Raw genomic sequence first — 6361 nt, 5'->3', positions numbered from 1 at the left:
AAGCGAAAGCCAGACACAAAAAGACAAATATTGTAGGATTTTACTTATATAAGGCACCCAGAATAGGCAAACTCATACAGACAGAAAGTATAATAGAAGTTACCAGAGGCTGGTAGAAGGAATAGTAGGGATTATTGTCAAATACAGTTTCCAACTGGGATGACAAACAAATTCTGGAAATGGATAATGATGATGATTTGCACAACATTGGGAATATAATTATTGCTACTGAACTGTATGATTACAAGTGTTAAAATGGTGTTAAAAGGATTCTGTTCCTACTTACAATTTCGAAAGCAACAGAAGCATATCACTCCCACCCTAACAATGAGGAAAAGCTGGATAATCTATAAAATCATAATTTTTTGGACCCACCAGAAAGCTTAAGTCACAAGGCAAACTGAGTCACAAAATATACTGATTCAAAAAGGGTACAAGCTCCTCCAAGAAGAAATGGATCACATGAATTGTTTCAACTTTGGAAGAAGAGGTGGCATTTGTAAAAGCTGGTAAGCAGGACTGGATTTGAGCGAATGAGTGTGTAGGCATCATCCCAGAGAGAGATTGATAGAACAAAAAGATCGGGGAAGGTTGGATTCCTGGCCCTGTCAGATTCTATTTCAAGTTTAGATATGTTGTTTGTCCTGGATGTTTTTGTATTCGTTTTTATCATTAAAGACATTACGTTAAAATATTACTCTGGATTCCTGAGATTTTTGGCAACTCTTTATATTTTGCAATGGAAACAAGTGCATCACTCATCTCACCCCAGTTCGGGCCTTGCAGGGCACCTTTGTAGAGAAACTGATTTTGTTCACCAAATAAAAAGAAGCTAGTCTTTGTCCCAGCAGTTTGCTTTCCCAGCTAAGGAGAGATCGGATATAAAATGTAGATATGCTCTGGATTTATTCTTGGTTGGGGATTGCACCAGGCAGCAGCAACAAAACGATTTTGATTTGCTGAGTTGAAATCTAATTGATCCACACAGGTTTCCCTATTGGCTCGCTATGCTTAGGTCTGGCGTGGCCCACTGACTTCTGACAGGGTGGCTTTTATTTCGGAAGTCTGAGGACACACTGGACGGTCACCAAATGGGGATTTCTGGTTGAGCTGTTTTCAGAGAATGAAATCAGTTCCTTCGCACTCTTCCTGGGAGCATTTGCTGAGTGCCAGCCTTAGAACTAAGTTTGCTTTTCTAGGCCCAGATCGCACAAGGGGTAAGCAAAGCGTCAAAACAGCACCTCCTGTCGGCGGCGGAGGCGTGGCGGCCAGCGGACCGGCGGACCCCGGGGCATACCCGCCATCCAGGTGCACAGGCTCAGGGGCCCCACGGCCCCTGAGTGTTGGGACCGTGGGCTCCACTCAGGAGACTACCGAATCCTTCGGCTTGACCAGGCGGGAGGTCTTCTTCTCAGTCCGCGGAAGCCAGGTCCAGGAGACGGCGGGGCTCTCTGTGCCTCCGACCTACACTCGGCTCAGGGGCCCGATCCCTGTAAAGCGTCCACTTTGGAAAGAAGTTTCACTTACAGGGAAGGCGTGTGTACACAATGATGGTCCATGTGTCCAATACGTGAATGCCAACCAAGACTGCGTCCGTTAGTGGAGTGTGCGCGATTCCTCCGTGAGGGTGCTTCTGGCAGTCACAGTTCACGAGTTAGCTAGAAGACGGCTGGGAGGCGGCGAGCCCCCGCCCCCAGGGCGCGCATTTCGAACTCCATAGGTAGGGGTGAGTTCGTTAGCATTGGATGAGAGTGCTTGTCCTTAGCTGAGTACAGACTCAGCTAAGGACCTGGTAACCTTCGGACCTGCAGAAGCTCCTGTGTTCCGTTGGAGGGCGCTGCAGGACGGGCTGGGGTGCGTCCGGGCCTTCACCCCAGGTAGCCGGCAGCAGGTGAACTGGCCTGGACTGGCCGGCCCAGGGCACCCCCACAAACAGAGCTCCGCGTCACAAGGCAGCTGTGCAAAACGGTCTCCAGAGTGGATGCCCTTGCCCTGATGGATAAGCAGGAAGGCATGTGCATGCGTGTGTGTGTGTGTGTGTGTGTGTGTGTGTGTGTGTGTTTGTGTGAGTGTGTGTGCGCGCGCGTTGGGGTGCAGCCGGCCGGTCTTAGGCTGCGGTGAGAGGTGGCTTGGTATTCTGGACGGGGGCACCGCAAAGGGTTTCACTTCTCCTGGGTGAGCCTTCTGGGCGGTGCTGTCTTGGGCAAAGCGCCAGTCCCATTGGTACCACTGCTGAGGGGCCCGATGGGGTCCGAGTCCGCCCACTGTGGGGCTGTTGCCTGCTCTTGCCGTCAGCCCCGCCCGTTGTCTGCATTTCCCCTGGTCTCTCCCCTTTGATCTGGAGGCGCTGTTTCAACGGCTGTCAGTCTCTGGAAGGGTAAATTCGGTTCCGGTCATTCTTCCAGTGGGCCTTTATCCCTAATCCTCCCTCTCCTCTCGACTGCTCCCTCGGAGGCGAGCTTCCTGTTTGGGGCGGTCACGGCGCCGTGGTGTACCCTGTGCTCGGAGAGGCCCACTTCGGAGGCAACCTGAGCTTGGTCCAACGCTGCGGTGTGTGTGCCCCTTGGGGAACAGTCCCTAAATCAGGGCAGGGCAGCCGGCTACCCCAAGGAGACGGGTTTGTCCAGGGGTCTGGCCTTCAAGAGAGGGATGAGGCACCCACATCTACGTTCAGGTGAAGCTGCAGAGCTCAGTCCTTACAGACGGCGGGGCTGTCTGCGAGCAAGAGCCTTGGGCTCTGTACCTGCCATTAAATATTCCTGGGACTAGGAACCTGCAGAGCAAGTGTGTGTGTGTGTGTGTGTGTGTGTGTGTGTGTGTGTGTGTGTGTGTCTGGGCTATTGAAATAACGACCTTGCCCCGTGAAAGATAACCCCAGCTGTCTAAGTGCCTAAGGAGGGAGACAATAAGCCCTCCTTCTTCAGCCATATTGGGCAGAATGCCTTCCGGGTAGACTAGACCCACAGGATGGGGCTAAGGCCCTTCGACCCCAAGTGAAACCCGGTGCCCTCAGGCCTGGACATCTCTCCCTGCTCTGTCAAGCTTCCAAACCATTTACATTCATGAATGCCTTCAAACCTGAAGGCACCCCACTGGGGCAATGAGGCCTAGATAGTGTCCAGTTACTTGCCTGAGGTTACACGGGAACAGAGGCAGCACAAGAAGCCTGGCCTCTAGCCACTCTGCCACACCAACCTCTTGGGGAAGGGCCCCAAAAGACACAAGGAACCCTAGGAGACACTCTAGAGAGCCCCCTGAACAAATGCAGAGCTGTGTGGATCCTGGAGTTTTAAATTCCTATGAAGAACAAAGCCAAAGCAGACTACATGTTGTCCCCAGCTCTACATGTTGTTTTAGAACCTGGGGAAGGGTGCGTGGAGAGAGATTTCATGGGGAGGTGTGAAGGGACGGAAAGACTTGGAAATGGGGCCTGAAGCCTGAGGAGACTTGGGTACTCCTAGTTAGGAAGTGCCTTTGGAAAAGCTATGGAAAATGGGCAGAGCCGGAGACATCCTCTAAAGAGTCCAGGATAGATGGGAAGAAGGATCTAGGCTGGTGGGCATGGTAGGGAAGAAAGCAGGTATTCAGGGCAGAAGCTCTGTGCAGTAATGGGTACCATGCTTTCGCCTTTAGATCCAGGTGTGAACATACCGAAAACTTAGCTATAGCTGGCCTGGCACCGCTCAATAGAAGGTGAGGGAAACCCCTAATATATCAGGTTACCTCAAACGACTGAAAAAAGCTGTGACAGTGACCCCAGCTGGGGACTAACTGACTATGCCTAACGGCGGCATCATGTTTCTTGTTACATAGAGCCAACAAAGGCTCCCAGAAGTTCTCCCACTTGCTGGCTCTCAGTCTTGGTCCTATGCCAGGCAGGCAGCCTCCAGGCAGCGCCATTCAGGTGAGACAGCCTGGAGCCAGGGGCGCCTCTGCTTCCACTGCCCTGGTACCAGGCAGCTCTATGCCTCTGGAGTTATGCATGGCTCCCGGTGAATCAGTGCCCACAGGTGGACCCTGACCTTATGCCCTGTCCCCGGTAGTCGCAGTGGCCACATCCTCAGCGGAAGAAGCAGGGACGAGGAAGCCTGGATGCTTATGCTGGGGAGGGGCAGGCAGGCACTCACAGCCTGCACTGAGTTTGCTTCCCCTCCACAGGTCTGCCCTGGAGAGCAGTCCAGACCCGGCCACGCTCAGTGAGGAGGAAGCGCGCCTCCTGCGAGGCTGCACTGGTGCAGGACTATGTGCAGATGAAGGCCAGTGAGCTGGAGCAGGAGCAGGAGACCGAGGGCTCCAGGTGAGGCTCCCCAAGGGTCCAGCACAGGGCCTCCTCTCCCCGCAGCATACCAAGAAGGCGGATCCCAGGAGATAGGAGAGAACACACTGGCCAGGAGTCCAGTAGGCTGATTTGTTCAGGAGGACTTGGAGCCCAGCCTTTCTCAGGCTCCAGGGGAGATAGAGGTCCCAGTGCAGCAGGAAGGACTGTGATTAGACACAATAAAAAGCTCCGTTTCTGAAAGCTGTTAGGAAGTGAAATGCGAAGGTGTGGAATCGCTCACTGTGGGAATTGCTCTTGCAACAATAGCTCTCATTAGATGGAATAATTGTGAAATACATGTACTTTGTTTAGTGCTGATTATGAGCTGGTTACAGTTGTAAATAGTTGACTAATGATTTTGATCCTCACAACAATCTGTGAGGAAACTAAAACAAGTGAGGTTAAGTAATATGTTAAAAAGTCATAAACTAGTAAATTGTAAAGGTGAGCTTTAAAATCCGGGTAGTTTGGCTCCAGACTCCATTTTCTTAACTAGTATTTCTACTGCTTCTAGTTAGTGAGTGCGTGAAGACCTAGCATGGGGGCTGGAATACAGTAGGTGCCCAAATGTGTTCGGAGGTTTTAGACTTGCTCTTTCTTACACTTTCTCCTTCCCTTTCAGTCAGTTCGATTTCTGATGGCTGATTCTCCCCATTCCTTCCCTTTCTAAGGTGGAGGGTAGATTTCAGGTAGAGCAGCTGATCACCAGCAGATGGCAACAAAGACTGTCCAGATAAGAGCTAAGCGCCCTTTACAATGTGATGAATTAGTTCATCTGTAAAAAAGAAAACTGAAATAGAACTCATGGAAATGTTTCTCATTTCTGAATAACCAAATACACAGGAAATTAAGTAAAATCCTTAGGCTTAATTGATGTTGAAATGCCTTGAGAATATTTGTTGACATCCAGAGTAATAGTGAAAAGAACTGATTGAGGATAGTGAACATCTTCACTGTGTTTAAAAACTCAGGAGGAAAGGCCATTCAATACGATGTTAACAGTGGGATTTTTCATATGTATCTTTTCTCAGAATAAGAACATTCTCTTTATTCTAGTTTTCTGACAGTTTGTATCAAGAAGGTTCTTAAGTTTTATCAAATGCCTTTTTAAAATCTATTTAGATGATCATTTGGTGTTTCTCTTTTATTCTGTTAATGTGGTAAATACATTGAGTTTTGGAGGTAAAACCAATATTATATTCCTAAGATAAACACCATTTGGTCACGATCATCATTTTTTTCCACATTGATGATTTTTGATTTACTTTTCTTGTTTGTTTAGAATTACTACATCTATATTTATGACATATATTTGCTTGTATTTTGCCTTCCTGGTGATGTTCTTATAACTTTTTGTGGGATTCTACTAGTTTCATTAAATGAATTGGGAAAAGTTTCTTCTTTATTCTCTGAAAAAGTTTCTGTTCAATTAATTATATTTCTTCCTTCTTGGAACTTCCTTTGTGAGAGAGATTTAAGTTATATATTTAAGTCTTTATCAGATACAGGACTATTCAGATTCTCCATTTCCTCTTGTGTAAATTTTGGTAGCTTGTCTTATATAAGAAACTTGTATATTTAATCAAAATTGTCAAAATTATTGGCACAAAATATTCATAATATTCACTTATTTTCTTTTAATGTCTTTAGGATCGCTAGTGGTATGCCACTTTTTATTCTGGATACCGGTAATATGTATTTTCTCTCTTTTTATCTTGCTCAGTTTTGCTAGGGGATTGTGAATTGTATTAATCTTCTCAGCTTTTGGCTTTGTTGATTTTCTCTCTGCTATTTCATTAATTTCTACTGTTATTATTTTATGTTTCTCCTTTTTTGGATTTAATTTATGTCCTTTTTTTCTATCTTCTTTGGATGGAGGCTGAGGTAACTGATTCTCAACCTTTTGTTTTTTCAAATATATGTATTTAAAGCTATAATAACTTTTTAAAAGAATGGTTTTTAACTGCAGCCCATGAATTTTGATGTCATATTTTGATTTCAATATTTCAATTGAAAAATATTTCAATTAAAAGTATTTGTTAT

This window comes from Chlorocebus sabaeus, chromosome 1, assembly GCF_047675955.1.
Source record: "Chlorocebus sabaeus isolate Y175 chromosome 1, mChlSab1.0.hap1, whole genome shotgun sequence".
NCBI lineage: Eukaryota > Metazoa > Chordata > Mammalia > Primates > Cercopithecidae > Chlorocebus > Chlorocebus sabaeus.
Note: the sequence above shows the minus strand (reverse complement) of the source record.